Here is a 17,596-nt window from a genome sequence, read left to right as displayed (position 1 = left end):
CAAAGTCAAATATTAAATCATATAATGCCAATACCAAAGAACCAAAAGAGGGAAAAAAGAACTCCCTGTGTGAGTAATGGGTCGGCCATATCCATCCAAAAACAAAAAGAAGGAAAAGGTAATTGAACTATGTTGATACGCATACATATATACAAAGCAGGTCATCAATGCAAGAGATATCATATGTCCATAGCACTTAACATGATGTATTTGGGCAAAGTGTAGTGATTTAAAAGAGGGACAGTATCAGAGACAAAGGCATACATATACAGTAATTCAGCAAGTAGTATTCAATTGTAAATTCTGATTTATAGTAATACATAAATAATAAACAGAAATACACACAGTTGCCATTAAAGCATAGAAACATATAGGTACATACCGAAACTAACATGAGTTATTTGACCAATAGATATGAGTTGCCAGGACAATTTTCTTAGGAGGAACCAAATACGAAATGTCCATCAGAGTTGGATGTAAAAAAAATCACAAGTCACACGTAGCAGTAAAAACCACCCAAGTCATGTATAGGAGAGGCGTACCAGAACCCAATAGTATCTAGGTATGATGAGATTCAGGTTGTTGTGAAACTTTCAGAAAAATAAGGTTTAGAAGCATAAGGAAGTGACTGTATAGCTGTATCTTATGCAGACAACAATTAAAGTCTCCTATGGTCCTGAGAAAAGTGGTCAAATAACCACCTGGGGAGCAAGCTCCAGATCCTGAGGTTGATGTATAAGTCATGATTGTTGAACAATCAGGGTACAAAATCCACTTGTGAAAGTAGTCAAGGTGAAGATGGAAACATTTGTGGGCACTATCGAAAGAGTCCAGAGGTATCTGAGCTCCAAATATCACCTTCCTCCTGCCTAGCACCCACAAGACATGGACCCCACAACCTGTGATTCCCAAACGATGGGTTAGAGACACCAAGAAGCTTGATCATAGGAAACTGTCTGGGCACTGTGAGACCGACCTTCTTCCCCCCCCAGTGCACCTCCGTCAACAACCTTGCGGATCATTATTCCTCAACTATATCTGACATTCTTGATGACCTTGCTCCACTAAAACTAAAAATAACCCAGATCAAAGACAGGAACCCCTGGTTCTACGGATCCCTCAACAAGGAGAGGAGATCCCTTCAAAATTCTGAACAGAACTGGAAACAGCACCCATCAGCAGCCCATCTAAAACTTCTCCACCAGGCCAGAAATGCCTACAATAAGAAAATCCTCAACTCTAAAAAAGAATTCTTCAGATCAGAACTTGAGAACGCCAAGAATAGACCTCACAAGCTATTTGATTTGGTCAAACACCAATCCAACAAACTAGCAAAAATCTTCAAAGAAACTTTGAAACCCCTAATATCATGCGAGGAATTTTCATCCTTCTTCTGCAACAAAATCTCTGCCCTAGGAAAAGAACTTAAGTCCGCAACTCACCACCAAAATCTGTCGGCTCTACCTCTTCTCTCCCCGCTGTCTTCCCAAACCTCACCCAAAAACCAAGGGCACTGGTCCAACTTTAAAGTTTATGACGAACACTCTATCCTTAAACCTGAACAATCACTTCAATGTTACTCTCCCCTCTAACTGCCTAGCTGCCGCCTTTCAGGCTACCACCCCTTACTGGACAGCAATAATCAATGCTTCCCTCCTACAGGGTTCGATACATGATTCTCTTAGGGCTGGCCAAGTCTTCCCCATTTTAAAGAGATAAACGCTGGCTCCTGCTTCCGCCGACAACTATAGACCCATATCAAACATTCCACTCCCTGTCAAAGTTCTGGAGAAATGTGTGCAACAGCAGCTGAGCCTACACCTCCCCAACTTCCACCTTCTCCATGACTTTCAATCCGGGTTCAGACCTGGACACCGCACTGAAACCACCCTCCTCCACATCGTGGATGATGCCCTCCAAGCACTTGATCAAGGCAAAACCTGTCTCCTAATCCTCCTTGACCTATCTTCGGCATTCAATATGGTTAACCACAAAATACTCCTTGAACGCCTCAAACTCAGGATGGGTTAGGATGGGTTAAATGGTTTAGGTCCCTCCTTCAGAATTGCTCACCGAGAGTACTCAACAATGGTAATCTATCCGCTCCCTCTCCGATCACGGTTGGAGTCCCCCAAGTATCAGCCCTTTCCCTACCCTCTTCAATCTTTACCTTTAACCTCTCACATAGGTGCTATGCACCGCCAATATTTCCTACCTCATATATGCCGATGACACACAGATCTACATCAAAATCTCTTCCCCTTAGGACATTCTCTCCTTGAATGAGGCCTTAAAGATGACTGTCAACTGGCTCACCACCAACCAGCTTAAACTTAATGCAAATAAAACTGAATTTCTGCTAATTTCCCCACCCAAAACCAATCTAGACATCTAGGAATGGATCAAGGCTATCACAGCGCTAAACGGCCCTCCTACCATTGTTGACTCTGCGAAATCCCTTGGAATAAACCTTGACAGCAGCCTCAACATGCGGGGCCATAACAACTCGATGGCCTAAACTACCAGATTTCACCTGAGTTACCTAAGAAACCTGAAACTTTTCCTCAATGCCTTTGACCTAAAAACTGCAATCCAGGCACTGATCATTTACAGACTAGAATATGGATGCTCTACTCTTGCAGGACTACCCAAGAAATCTCTGGCCGAATTGAAAGCCTGCCTCAACGCTGCCGCCAGACTCCTAACTGGCTCAAAGAAATTTGACCACATCTCTCCCCAAGTTCTAAACTGACTTCCCCTTGAGGCCAAAATCTAACTTAAACTGGCCTGCATTACACACATAGCTCTTTCCTCCAATTCCCCTGCATTTCTCGACCAGAAACTGATGATATCTGGAGAAGCCAGAATCTCCCGATCTGCCAGAGACCTTTTGCTCCAACCAGCACCCTTCCGGAAGAAAAAACCTACAATCGGGCCTTCTCTGGGGCCGCTCCAAGAATCTGGAACTCTCTCCCGCTCGCCATCAGAAGACATCCATCTTCGGCACTCTTTAAAAAGGAGACCAAAACTTTCCTAATGGGCAAATTCCTTGCATAACGACCACATTACAATCACCTCAGCGACATGTTCCACCAACCACTTTGGCATTATGCATGGCTTTGACGGATGATACCTACCCTGCACTCCAGGGCATCCGACTCAAGAGTTGAGACTGCGTGCCTTCTTTTATAATGAATCTACCTGTTTTTTTTATCCCAACTGCATCCGGGACATTAGACTGTTTGCTTTTTCTTGTATAATGTATTTTCCTATTTTACCCAATTCGTTACCTCCCCTCCAAATTCTTTTGTACACTATCCTCAATCCTGTAAAGAGCTCTGCTACCCTCACGGGTCTGGTTCGTGCTCTATAAAACTATAAAATAAATAATATAAATAAGGGCTTGACAGTCCTATACGAGACACCCATTCTTTGCTCCCTGGAATTGATGCATCTTTAGCTGATATTGCCAGTGTCATGAGGGAGAAGAATGAACAAAACCAGCATTCTCTCTCCTTCACTAGTGATGTTGCTAGGCCTCATCAATTTCTCCATTCCCATAAAGATGGAGTCCTTCATGGCCACTATAAGTGGTCTTCAACAGCAACATATTTGCTGTGAACAAAATCAGCAGACCCTTGCCAAGGAATTCATGCAGCTTTCAAGGTGCTCAATAATGGTAAATCTACCTCATTGCGCTCCACATCATCTTCCTCTGATGATTTAGCAGTGGACACAGGACCTACCATGCCTGCTCTTGAGCAGCCGGCTAAATTGGCAGTGGATAAAATAGTAGATTTTACAACTTTGCAAAGCAAGCTCCAGTAGGTGAATATAAGGGAGTTGCTCTTGACCAGTTATGTCCTTGGTCCTCTCTTAGTCATCATGCCATATTTGGACATTTGTGTGTTGTCCTTTTTGTTACAATGGCGGTTTTGTCCATAATTAAAATACATTTTCAATGTATAAAAATTAGATCTCTTTCACAGGCATAAGCCTTTATTTTTAAATATATGACGTCAACCCAAAATAGGTGTTACTAGCCCTAAGGTAGGGTGCATGGTATTTAAAATTGTGCATATGTAAATGTCCTTTTAAACATGTCATGGCCTGAACAAACATTATTTTTTACTGTGAAAAGGAAGCACGACCCATAGCTTAACACTGTGATAGAATATTACAATAAGTAAGTGGTATTCTTGGTTTGTGAGTAGGTATGGAATCAAAAGAAATATTTAATAGTAATTTCTCAAACTAATCAATAATGACATTAAATGTCATGTAAATTATTAAGAAATTGAATATTTATGGCGTTTCCACTTCTCTTTCTTTTTTTAATCAACTTTATTTGTTGGATTTTGAACATAATTACTACATCTGACATGTAATGGTGACAACATTGTATGACTTCTGCTGAGCACCTCCTTTGGAAATTTCCCTCATTTATCATTGCTAAGTAAACATTAATCATGTTCATCAAAAGTCTCAGAATAGGCCATCCATTTCTCGCAGAACTAGTGGTGTAAATCTGCCCTTTGATTTATACACAGCTTGTTCTGCTATATCACAGTAGGCCACCTCGCACATGCATTCAGAAATCAGTGGCCAGGATCTCAATCTCCAGCGGCATGCCATGTCCCTTTTAGCAATGAGGAGACACATTGCCACTAGGAGTCATGTGTGGTGTTTCACCCCCACGCCCCCATTTGTCTACCAGCTAAGCATGGGCGAATTTTGCGAATCTTGCGTTCGTGAATTTTGCGGATTTGCGAACTCGCAATCCGCAAAATCCGCGAATTCTCGCGAATTTGCGGATTTTTTTTTTTGTGTTCGCGCGGGTTTCTGCCAGTTCGCGAGGGTTTTGTACAATTTCGCAAAACGCGAACTTACCTGTCGGGTCGCAAGTTTCGCGAACTTGTTGTTTCTACGTGTCCAGCCTGTTTGGGACACTCTTCTTCATCACTGCCACTCTCTGACTACTCATGCCACCCTCTGGCCCACCCATGCCACCCTCTGTTTCATCACAGCACCCTCTGGTTGTCCAGTCAGTGTACATTATTGTGGCAACGCAAGCACACCTTCCCTGCCTCAAGTGACCTGAATTAATTTGGGGCTGATTAATGTGTCACAGAATATTTTTTTAGCTGGCACCTGCTTCCTTAGTGCTTCCTGATTAGTGATCTTTTGCACTTGCTAAGTGCTTTCATTGTTGCAAAATTAGTTACAACACCTGCCCTGCCCCAACTGACAATAATGAATTAGGGGCTGATTAATGGATTTGAACTTCCAGCCTGGCTCATGCTTGTCTCCCTTAGCTGTAATTTAGGACCTTTGTGGCATATGTGTAACTATTCTGAGGTTCAGAGCAGGGTCACATAATAGTTGCAACTGGCAACTGAACTCTGGAGGGGCCCCTCAGGAAGCACTACAGGAAATGGCTACTAATGATGAGCCTGAACTTTTGAACCTGGTAAGTAGTTTCAGTTTTGCTAAAATCGTATTTCTGCAATTTAGCGCTTATTCGCGGGGCGCGAAGTTGTACTGGGAAGCCGCGAACTCACGCGAACAGTGCGAGCAAAATCCGCTGCTCGCGGATTTGCGGATTTTGCGGGAGATTCGCGAATCTCGCGGATTGCGAATTTACCGAAAATCCGCAAAATCCGCGAGCGAAACGGATTTTCCGCCCATGCTTACTACCAGCTCCTGGAGAACTAATTTCAGTTCTGGTTACACTGGACTGCCCACTACGTCTGTAAGGGTGTTGTAAATATATTGGCAAAAATATTGTTTGATTGGGAATTCGTAAACTGAAAAAGGTACCCAGGGTTGTCTTGCATCTCAGGCAGTCTAGATCCAAATCATTATTAATTGTGTGCAATCTAGTGGGGGTATATTATAACCAGTGGGGATATTTTAGTCGGATTGATCATTACGTTGTAGCAATCACCCGCAGCCTGGATGCCGTTTTTGACCTTGACCCAGTCTTCATCTTCAAGTGTGACTACATCTTTTTCCCAGAGTTTCCGCTGTGCCCCCATTCAGAATTCTGTTATGTGTGCCTTTGCATTGGTCGTATGAATTTTGTAGGACTGTGTATTACGTCAACAAAACTTCACAATATAGGGACTAAGGGCCTGATTACTACTTTGGTGGTCTTGGGAACGCTGTTGTGTCAGACAAGGCGGTCTGCCCACCGTATTACGATGTTGGCTGTTTGCAAAATGAAGTATGAAGGACTCCCAGAACACTGCTGACACCGCCAGCCATTTGCCGACCACATGAACGGCGGTCAGGGGAAAACAGCTGTCATAGGGCAGTACAGAGAAGTTCCCCGTCCAAATGATCAGTTAGCTTTCCAAAGATTTGTTCATGGCGGGAAGACTGTTAGCTTTGAGTCACAGGATTGAAGGATTTGGGATGCATACTCACTCATTTACTTTTCCTCCCTTAAGCATCCCATATGGATCCCTTCCTCCAGGTCCCCCTTCACATCAACATATTTACCCCAAAGAAAACTACCTTATAGGCGCTGAAATACAGGTATGTCGGTTTGGTATTATTTACCCATTGACTGGACTGAGCACATATGGTCCAGACTCCAGCAATGGAAAAATACTGTTTCAAGGATCCTGCTCCTACACAGAACTGTGCACAGAGACCCAGGACATCAGTGAATTGTGGTGTACCAGAAATACACCTCAGTACCTAGAAAACCCCAAGCAGTTAGCATCAGTGTAACATTAGCTCTTCGTCCTATTGCAAACTAACCAATGATTAGACAACCTAGAACATGCGACTTAGTACCAACTCAGGAATGGTGGGAAGGGAGAACACTCTTTCGTTATACTCTGATACCAGTCCAGTCCACAACAGGAGTAAATAAGAGACAGAGGTAAGGTTAAAATATTTATTTTAACAACTTTCTCTCAGGTGCAGTATCTTTGCCAACATTAGCAGACATATGATTAAAAATAATATGATCAGCATTGTTACAGTTCCATAAAATACAAAGGGAGAAGTCATATTACAATGATGCTGAAAACAGGTCTTATAGCGCCTACTTATAACACCCTCCCTATCTAGGAACTATGTTTTATAAACTAAAGAAGGTCTCTTGGGCTTGTACGGGGGACCCCATTACCTCTCAGCTCAGCAAGAGTGAATCACCTAAGGATCAGTAAAAGCTCGCTGCATCCCTGGAAATGGAAAATCTTCCAAGTGTGTAAAATCATGGCATCTGTGTAATAATAAAGGCGCCAGATTCTCAGTTGGCTCGCAGCTGCTATTTGTTGTGTCTAAAAAGCGTTAGCCGATCAGTTCGAACAACAGCTACCATGTTATGATAACCTTGATGGCTTCAGCACTCACTGTGCAGACTAGGGTCACAAGGTAAGTCTAGGGATGTCGTAAACAAGCCTTTCTCATGTGAAGACATTCGCGCAGCCTAACTTACAAAAACAACTATATTCAGTGTTGTGTGCAAAAGCAGCAAACGGTAAAATGGTGTTTTAAACTTCTAATAAGCCATGCTAACTAAACGTGAGCAAACCAGGTCTAGCCCACACTACACCCTCCCTTGATCAGAGAACGCACAATAAAGGGGGCAATGTTTGTAGAACGCAGATTACAAGTTCGAATGAGACAGAACCAAGTTCAGAAATGTTGCCAAGCCTGATAATTTGGGAGTAAAAATCTGAATTCATAATTATCAAATGAATCAAGACATTCATGGATGGCCATGGTGTGAAGAAGAACTCAAGAAAAAACTGAGACACTGAAATTACCTCATATTTCACCATATTAATTCACCACTAATCTTTTATAGGCTTCCTGAATAGCGTGCATCAACAAGCGATAAATAAATACAAACCCTTGTCCTCCTCTATCCTTTTGCTATCATTCCAAATTCAAATAACTGACTAAGCTATCCACCACTCAAAATATACTTGCATGTTTCACTATACTAATTCAACACTAATCCTTTATGGGTCCCGGAGTAGTGTGCTACCTGCCGAAAAAGTGCTTCCACGCCTTGTCAGGGGTAGTAAGCGCTATATAAATGCAATTACAATACAATACAATGTCTATAAAGCAGAAAAAAGACTCACATCTTCAATCCAACAGCGTATAGGCACAGTACGTTGCAACCACCTCCAATAGGAAGTCGTTGTTATCATCAGCGAACATTTCAGCCATCCAATTCATTAATGGAAAAGAACATACATGTTCCTCTAGCACCACCAGAGGACATCTCGGGTGTTCTTCGAGATAACTGCGTGCCAGAAAGTCATTGGCTGCAGTCCAAATGTTCCAATTGTCTAGGACCCCATGAGCCGCTGCGCAGGCCATAATCCCGATTCCAGAACAGTCTAGCTCATGAGCAACTAAGGCAATCATTAGTAGATCATAATCCGGATTAGGAGACACAGTGTAGCAGAGACACAAATCCAGGGCCCATTCAAATTTGCAATCCATGCAGTGGAAAACTGGCTGCACGCATGTAAAGTATAAGAACTGGAAGGATAAACCATACGCCACACTCAGAGTCGTCAGAGGTAGCGATCCGTAGTATTCAAACATCCGGTTACAAAGCTGGAGCAGCCGGGGTAGACTGTCGTGGGGCACAGAATGTGCTACTGTTTTGGAGTAAGCAAATTATCAGCAGTACGCCGGCACCCAAAGTGTGAATTAACGGTAAACTGCCAAAGACGCTAGAAAAAATAGAATGAAAAAATGGCGGTATCCATTAGGATGGCGCCCACACTTAGTCCGCCCGCCATCCCATAGGTAATCGGGACCGCCTGCCATAAGGGCAGGGGTCCCGCGGGGGGTATTAGGATGCGTCCGCCACTGTGGCGGGCACATCCTGTATTTTTTGCATTGTGTTGGGCGGTGCTCTCAGCACCGCCCGCCACAAAAATGCACTTTTACATTTGCATAAACAAAGCGGCAGGCACCGCGCGGTGCCTGCCGCTTTGTTTATGCAAATGCAGGGGGGTACCACAGGTAACCCCCGTGTGCACCCCCACCTCTCCTCCACTCTGGGGCCCATAGGAGGCCCCCAGAGTGAAGACCGCATGCCTTTCCGTGGCGGCGATGAAGGCATCTACCTAAGCCCATTGTAATATGGCTGGCGGTGTCTAATAGACACTGTCATCTTATTAATCATTATCCGCCTCGGCCGCAAGGCGACCGGGGCGGAAAAGTGGCGAACGGTCTTTCCGTCCACCGTGGTCCCCCCCGCCATCCTAATATGGCAGGGGGGAATTCGAAATGCGGATGTCGGGCGGATTGCCCCCGCCAGGCTGGCGGTACCGGGGGAAATCCGCCCGACATCCTAATGGGCCCCTAGGTCTTTAGGGATGGAATCAAATGTGGCCTTCAAGTCTATAAAGGCCACATATAGATGTCCATGCAGCAGCCTTCTGTATTTTCATGATATAATTAATAGCCTAAAGACCTGGTCTATGGTGCTTATTCTCTTCCTAAAACCAGCTTGGCAAAGGGAAAGCACATTATTATCTGAAATCCACTCATGTAGCCTATCTAAGATCTGTTTTGCATAGACCTTTTGTAATATATCTGTCAGGCTAAAAGGTCTGTAATTTGCGAGATCCTCCCTATAGCCTTTCTTATAAATCGGGACGATCTCCGCTCCTCTGCATGAATCAGGGATGGGCTGGCCACTGGCTATTCCATTTGAAAGAAGATTGATATAAGGGGCACAGACATGTACCTCGTGTTTGAATAAATCGCCCGGGATGTTGTCAGGGCCGGTTGCTTTAGAGGGTTTTATGACAGTGATTGCCTTTATTGTATCTTTCATACTAAATTGGAGGGGAGTGCCTTGGTTGGATAACAGAAGTGTATTAATATTAACTAGAGGGGCTTCAGTTAATTGGCCTGGGACAGCATATAGGTGGGTAAAGTGGTTATACCAGGACTTAGGATCCAGGTTGTAATCTTGGGCCGGGAAGTTTGCCTTGGTGCCATTTGCAATGATCTTCCAAAACAGGAACTGGTCACCCTTCTTAATAGCTGATAACAATTCCTCCCAGCTGTCATCTTCCCCACCACCTGTGTGCAGCTTTCTGAGCTTTATTGTATGCGTTCCTAAATTGCCTAATCAAGACCATATTTTTTGATTCCAAGGCCTTGACAAAATTTTGCTTGGCAAGTGCACAATCAGTGTCAAACCAAAGGTTATACTGCCCAGTCTTGGTATTATGTTTGGTGTTCGCAGAGACTGGTTTGGTTAAATCAGGCTTTATACTCTCCATTAACGCCTGGTGCACCTGGGATATAGTTAGGCCACTAGAGAGATTTTCTAGAAAATATAATACAGAATCAGCAAAGATGTTATAAAAGTGTATTAATGGTTCAGTCTTACATAAAATAGATGGATATTTTAGTGCCCTCCTATTGTTGGAAACCACTGGCGGATCACCTCTAGATCCCTATCTGTTTGGGGAGGAGAATGCAGCAGGAATACTTTCCCTATAAGATCTAAACACAAAGGCAAATGGTTACTTTATTTCCTGCTGCTATCTACCTTAAATCCTTGAACGAGTTCCCAATGACAAATACTTATCATAATATGATCTATACGAGAAGAGATGATACCCCTCTTGAAAAGGGGTTTGAGCATTTGAGATCTAGATGACTTTTGCCATTACATGATCTAAGACCCTTCTCAATGGTGAAATTAAATATTTGTAATGCTGAGGCAGAGGGTCTCATCATTCCTTCTATCCCTAATAAGGGGATGCCCATAGCTAGGTCTTGTTATTCAGTAACCATGTTTATTCCTTGCAATGGCTCGTAGCAACAATTAAAATCACCTCCAAGTATAGCAAGATCTTTAGGGTGGATAGAATTGAGGGCTTCCTCTAACTGGGTAAAAATAACTAACTACTTTGATCTCTTATGTATATATTAAACAAGTAAAACTTATACTTGTTTGGAAATTCAAATCCAAGACCCAAGATGTCATCAGAAGCTGTGGGAAAAGTTACTACAGAAGCATTGATATTATTTTTTATCCAGATTAAGAGGCCTCCAGATGGTCCTCATCTAACTGATTGATGCGCCTCTAAACTGAATGTCCTGTAGCCAATTTTAAATAAGGGTTCCATTGCCCAAGATTCTTGAAATATCTAAGAAATCAATATAGGTCTGCCAATCTGGTCCTTGCAGTTTCCTTGTAAGCCCAGCTATATTCCAGGATACCATTTTAATTCGGGGTTGAGGTTGGTGTGAGACTGCGGTGTCAAGGCTGTCACGTTTAATTATAGCATCTGTGAATGCTTCAATTTGCGGGTCAGGATTAGAGGAAGTCATTGGCCCTTGCAAGATCACATTAACATCCAATTGATTACCCTCAGGCCCATGACCTTCACATGGAAGAACCTTTGGGGATTGATCAACAAATTGTGAGAGCCAATATGTTTGAGTCAAGGATTGAGTTATGTCATTCACTTCAGAGTGGATTATCGTAGCTTGGGGTAGTCAGTCAATTGCTTCGAGGTCGCTGTGGCACTTTTGATTGTTAGGTTGGTTAGAATCACTATTTCCCTCAGCTCTACTTTGCCTGATAACAATTATTGATTTGAAGAGGGAGTGGGATCTTAGGTTCATAACAATTAAGTTCTCAGCAATGTCTTTGGACCAAAAAGATACCATTATATCATCTAGATTCCCAGTGTCCTGGGAAATCCTTTCCACGTTATATATATCAGATCTTATTATAGAGCGACATTGCCTTTTCTTCCTAAACCAGTGCGTTACTTTATTTACAAGGGACTTAAGTATGGGCGAATGTTGCAAATTCGCGATCTGCGAATTTGCGGATTTGCGAATTCGCGATCCGCAAAATTCGCGAATTTGCGGATTTTTGTTTTTTTGCGTGTTCGCAGGGTTTTTTGCGTGTTCGCGGGTTTTTTTGCGTGTTCGCAGGGATTTTTGCGTCTTCACGAGCTGCTTGCATAGCGAAGTTACCCATGCAGTCGTTTATATGAGAGGTAGAGAGAGAGAGATAGATAGATAGATAGATAGATAGATAGATAGATAGATAGATAGATAGATAGATAGATAGATAGATGTTATGTTATGTTATGTTATGTTAGTGCTATTTGTATTGCGCACGGCTGCTCCAGCGAAGGAGCATCCCGGCGCACCGACAAGATAGATAGAAAGAGAGAGAAAGAGAGGGAAAGAGAGAGGGAGAGAGAGAATGAGAGAAAGAAAGAGAGACCATACCTCGGAAGGGCCAGATTCCTGAGTTGCCCCTACAGAACATACAGCTTTTTATTTTTAGCAAAATGCATATGAAAATTGTGCTGTAAAGGTCTCTTTTTGTTTAACCCCTCCTGACAACTCAAATGGGTGTATTTGCCATCCTCTCCCTTCTTCCTGTTTTTTATATCTGTAAGTGCTTCCTGATGAGGTTTAATTCCTTGGACAGGTGCCTCGTTGCCTACTTGTAACTATTCTCTGACCCTGCTTCAAGGATCAGAGCAGGGTCAGAGAATAGTTGCAAGTAGGCAATGAGGCGCCAGGAAGCAATTAGCAGCAGGTGTCCAAGTTGAAGTTAATTTGTTTGTAACCCTTTTGTAAAAGGTTACAAAGAAATTAGGTTCAACTTTTGCACCTGCTGCTGTAACCCTTGCTTGGCTGAAAATTCGTCCCCGCTGATTCGCGGATTTTACCGCGATTTCGCGAGATTCGCGGATCGCGAAATCGTGGAAAACCCGCAAATTCGCCCGCGAAACTGATTTTACGCCCACCCTTAAAGGGACTCCCAACCTTCTCTACAATTCGGGCTAGCTTCGGTACATTAATTAAAAATACACTATACAGCTTTTGTTCATCTTTAGATGTAGTATAACAGCTCTGGGGAAATCTATAATCCACCTCCTTGTCACCAGACCGCCTTCCTAAACCTGGTACCCCCATCCAAGACCTAATTGGATGTTGGATTTCCCAGTTTCTATTTGCATACCTGTTTGATCTCCCGGTAAGAACGATTTTGTTGGGCCAAGATTCTTAAAAGGCTCTGATGGTTCCATAGTTTTAATTTCCTTAAATGGCTCCGAGGTTTCCACCGGTTTAGTATGCAACCTTTGCATAGGGTAAGAATTTTGATTGACAGCCTGGTTAATGTTTTGATTTATAGTTGTTCTATCAAATGTTTTAGGTACCCACTTAACTGTACTTGGGAGATCAGATTTCTTTCCCATTAGGGTTGTGTCCCCTGGGTCAGTAACTCCTGTTCCTAGGTCTATGGGGGGGCGGTTTATTGGTGCTTCAATCATTCTTTTAATTATGGTGACCTCATCTTGGACGGTGTTAAGCTTTTCATAGAGGTCCTGTACCAACTTGTAAGTGGAATTTAATTTATTCCGCCAAAGCTTCTTCTATTAAACCCAAACCAGTTGGTCTAGTAGCAACTTCACATACTAAGTCATCTCCTTGATTTTCTTCCTCACTAATCTCTAGGGGCAGATATCTGTTTGAACATTCTATGTTAACTACCTCACTACTTGATAGACTATGTTAATCCCTTCCTGCAATACCACAGGTGCTTAAGGCAGGCGAGGGAGTCTTACCTGTACCCCGTCCAGACTTTTGTGGGGACACAATTGATGGCTACGCTGGGTCTTTATTATAACGTTGGTGCACAGTAATAGCAGGGCTGTTTACCTTCATCGTATCAGCTTTTTCTTTCCTACTGTAATAGGAGGAAATGTTACTTTTTCCCTTGGCATTATTCTCTTTCCCTGTTGATAACATGCTTTCTACCTCCTCAATTAGCTCATCGATAGCATGAAGCGTACAATACTCAGCTGCTGAATTTACTAACTTTTGTGTTTTTGCTATCTTTTTCTTCCCCATAATCATATCGGATGCTTTCCTTTTCCCCATTTCGCCTTACTAATTAGGTGGGGGTATCTGACTGAACTTCTTGGTCAGTGTGGAGAGTATAATTTCGAGTAAGGTTACGATAAGTACCCTCAATTTGATTATATCAGATTAAGTTGTTTGTGCTAATACACTTGATTTTACAGTATTGGGGGTATCAATCTATGACCTATGATAACCACAAACTAATTTTAAAAAAACAGACAAGAAATAATATTAGTAAAACATACATTTACAAACAAAATGTGAATCACAGATGCTTAACAGGAATAAAATACCTAGTTTCCAGTTCTCATCATCAATGTTCAAAGAGATCTAATGTGTCCGACTTTGTGCACACGCCTATGTCTGTTCAGTCTTACCGTAATTTGTAAGTAGGATCAATGCGGGATCATAAGACAAGAAGAACCAAAGAATATAGCCCAGCCTGGCCTTTTCTGGGCGGTGATGGGCCCACCCTTGGCCCGGGCTTCGCCCGTGTGCTTCCCGCTCTGCGGGAGCCCTAGGCCGGATTTAAGTGCCTCCTGGCGCTGAATGATGACACTCGTAGCAAGCACCACAGGGGACTCTGGGAACTGGAGTCTCTGGTGCAAAGTTGGTCCATTGCAGTCCCTGCAGACTGTTCAGGAGCAGCAGGGCAGGGTGGCAAGAAGCAAGCAAGGCAGGTTTGGGACCTGCGCTGGGCTGAGCCCTGGGCCAGATTTAAGCGCCTCCTGGCGCTGGATGATGACGCTTGAAGCAAGCGCCACAAGGGACTCTGGGAACTGGAGTTGCTGGCACAACATTGGTCCATTTCAGTCCCTGAGGACTGTTCAGGAGCGGCAGGGCAGAAAGAAGCCTGCAAGGCAGGTTTGGGACCCATGCTGTGGGAGCCCTTGGCCGGATTTAAGTGCCTCCTGGTGCTGGATGATGACGCTCATAGCAAACGCCACAGGGGACTCTGGGAACTGGAGTCCCTGGTGCGAAGTTGGTCCATTACAGTCCCCGTGGACTGTTCAGGAGCAGCAGGGCAGGGCGGCAAGAAGCAAGCTATGCAGGCTTGGGACCCCTTAATAAGGCATGTACCTCAGTACGAGTGTTAGCAACATGAAGGACAAATGTTTCACGCGCAGATGTAAGGGCGACTTATTTTTGGGACAAAAGAGCACTTTTTCGACTCATCTTGTTGAACTCTGCTTTCAAGGTTAGACAAGAAGACCAGATAAATACATCGAGCCTCCCATGTGGAGGATGAAACAGAATATTTTTACAGCAAACAACACGTTGGGAAACAGTAACGATGTAAGGAATTCCCGCAAGGATACCACAGTAATCTTCATTATTTAATAACAAATAATTACCATTTGCTAATAACTTGAAAGTGGGTGTAATAGCCGGGGCAAGAGTTCCTTTTAAAACACATGCCAGATTTGGTGCTGTCATATTACACGAACCGTGCAATTGCAAATTTCGACAGACTAATGATTGATCGGGAGTGGAAGTGCAGTCTTCACCCTTTAAATAAACTATTTTTCCTGTCCTCAAGCACCTATATGCAAATAGGGAGATTCCACACTTCAAGAAGAAAAGCGCTACCTAAAGGCTCAAATCTGCAGATGGCATAGTGTTTCATGAATGCTTTAAATTTAAACGGAGAGAAAGGGAGAGTTATTAACCCATGGATAAGCCAAACTGCCGAATTCGGACACAGAAAACGGTAATGATGAAACAATATTATCTAACGTGTATATACGGGAAGAAAGGGCATTAATGCTATTATCTACAACTGCAAGCACTTTTTCTGAATTGGCCTGATCAATAGTGCCTTGCACTTGCCAATTTTTAGAACCCCAAACAGATTTAAGATCAATGGTATCTTTCCAAAGCTCATAGCCCCCAACAGCCAACTGGTCAAGGACTCTGAATAGAGTAATTTTGTGTGAGTAAGTCTAACCTTGGAAGAGGACTTCTAAGTCATCTTAAAATAAAATGCATTAATGTTGGATTGATTAAAATCGTATTTAAAAGATTTTTAGATATTCCTTCAACAGAAGCGGGACAATGTTCCCTTTGAGTGTAATTGACCACATTTCTAAACGTGTTTGCTTTGTGCAGAAAGTGATTTCCATAGTGCTGGTAACAGAAAAAATTGGCATACTTAGCAGAGTCTAGATACAAATCTTCAGCATCAAAGGCAGCTTAAGCTGCTTCAATTTGCGACAGTTTCCACACCTTCCCAGCCTTTAACATTTGAAGAGTTCATGCAAACTGCATAATAGAAAGTAATTGATTTTAGCCATGGGGCAGAATGGCAACGTCTTCCTGTACACTATCAACAACAGATGAAGCAATATTATCTAACGTGTAAATACGGGAAGAAAGGGTATTAATGCTATTATCTTCAGCATCAACGGCAGCATAATATTTCAAATCAGAAAATAGAGCCTCTACGGCCTGGACGTCCCAATCATCAGAGCGAATATTTTGTTTAACAACATCCCCTATAGAAACATGAAGTACATTTGGGACATTAATAACCTCTGTGGGACCATGAGTCTGGAATTTAAGAGCATGCCATACTATCCCATTTAAGACAGGCCAAGCAGTTATGTTCACAAATGTCTGGTCCCTCTTCATTCTGTGTGATGAGGAGTGGGGTGCCAAAGTTCAATGAATTAGTCTAATCGTAGATCTTTCCTTTACATCGTGTCCGTTGACAAGACGTAAAAAATACACCACCAATCCAATGTACATGAACAAAAAAATTGAAAAAAGCACCAGCAAATTTAAGTCCAAGGGGGAATAAAAACCTTTTTTTTAAAGCAAGCAGCAAAATCAAAACTTTTGAAGGGAACCTTGATGGGTTAGAGCCAGTGCCAAATGAAAAACGCGATTGATTAGTCACACAAGTCTCCAATTCAGGCAAAGACAGGTCAGCGGGGTAAGTATATTCAGTTTCATTAAGAGGATCACCAGCAGGTGGATTCAATAAAGGATTCGTAACTGTATTCATCTCAATGGCAACATCAGGCCTGATGGTAGGATCTGGGGCCAAAACAGAGTTTCGCAGCATTGCTGGACAAGAGACTGCAGGTGTCATACAAAGAAGAATCGGCCACTCTGTGTAGTTTGACATTGTTCCCCTTTCGTCCAGGAAGAGGAGGTAAAATGACTGTTCTTGTACCCTGCACGCCAAGCACAAGAACTGGAGCTTGATAGGAGGGGCTAAATTCCTTCTTGTTCTCGATCTTCTCACAGACCAGCTCTCCAACTTAGGGTAGCCAGCCGACTACCGGAATCTGCAACGCAGCATCAGATGTGGAGGGAAAATGTTCCTTTGCGAGACTGTCTCTGGTCTTTTGTAGTTTCTGTGAAACATTAGAATGCTCATCTACGTCAAAGGATGCGGCCGACACTGCTGTAGCAAGACCCTCAAGGTCTGGAACAAACATTTTGATGCCAAAGAGCATTTCGTATGGGGTCCGCCACCCAGAGACCTTCTAGGGAGATTATTTAGTGCACACTGAACGCTATTTAGGTGTGTGAGCCAGTTCCGGCCTGTACCTAATACCCTAGCTGTCACAGATTGCTCTAAGTCACGGTTGATCCGCTCCACAACACTATTGCCCTCAAGCTGATATGGAGACGAAAATTTGACTTGGACCCCCAATGAACGCATGGCATCCTTGTATGCCTT

Source organism: Lissotriton vulgaris, chromosome 2_1 (assembly GCF_964263255.1).
Source record: "Lissotriton vulgaris chromosome 2_1, aLisVul1.2, whole genome shotgun sequence".
Classification (NCBI taxonomy): Eukaryota; Metazoa; Chordata; class Amphibia; order Caudata; family Salamandridae; genus Lissotriton; species Lissotriton vulgaris.
This window is presented reverse-complemented; position numbering follows the sequence as displayed.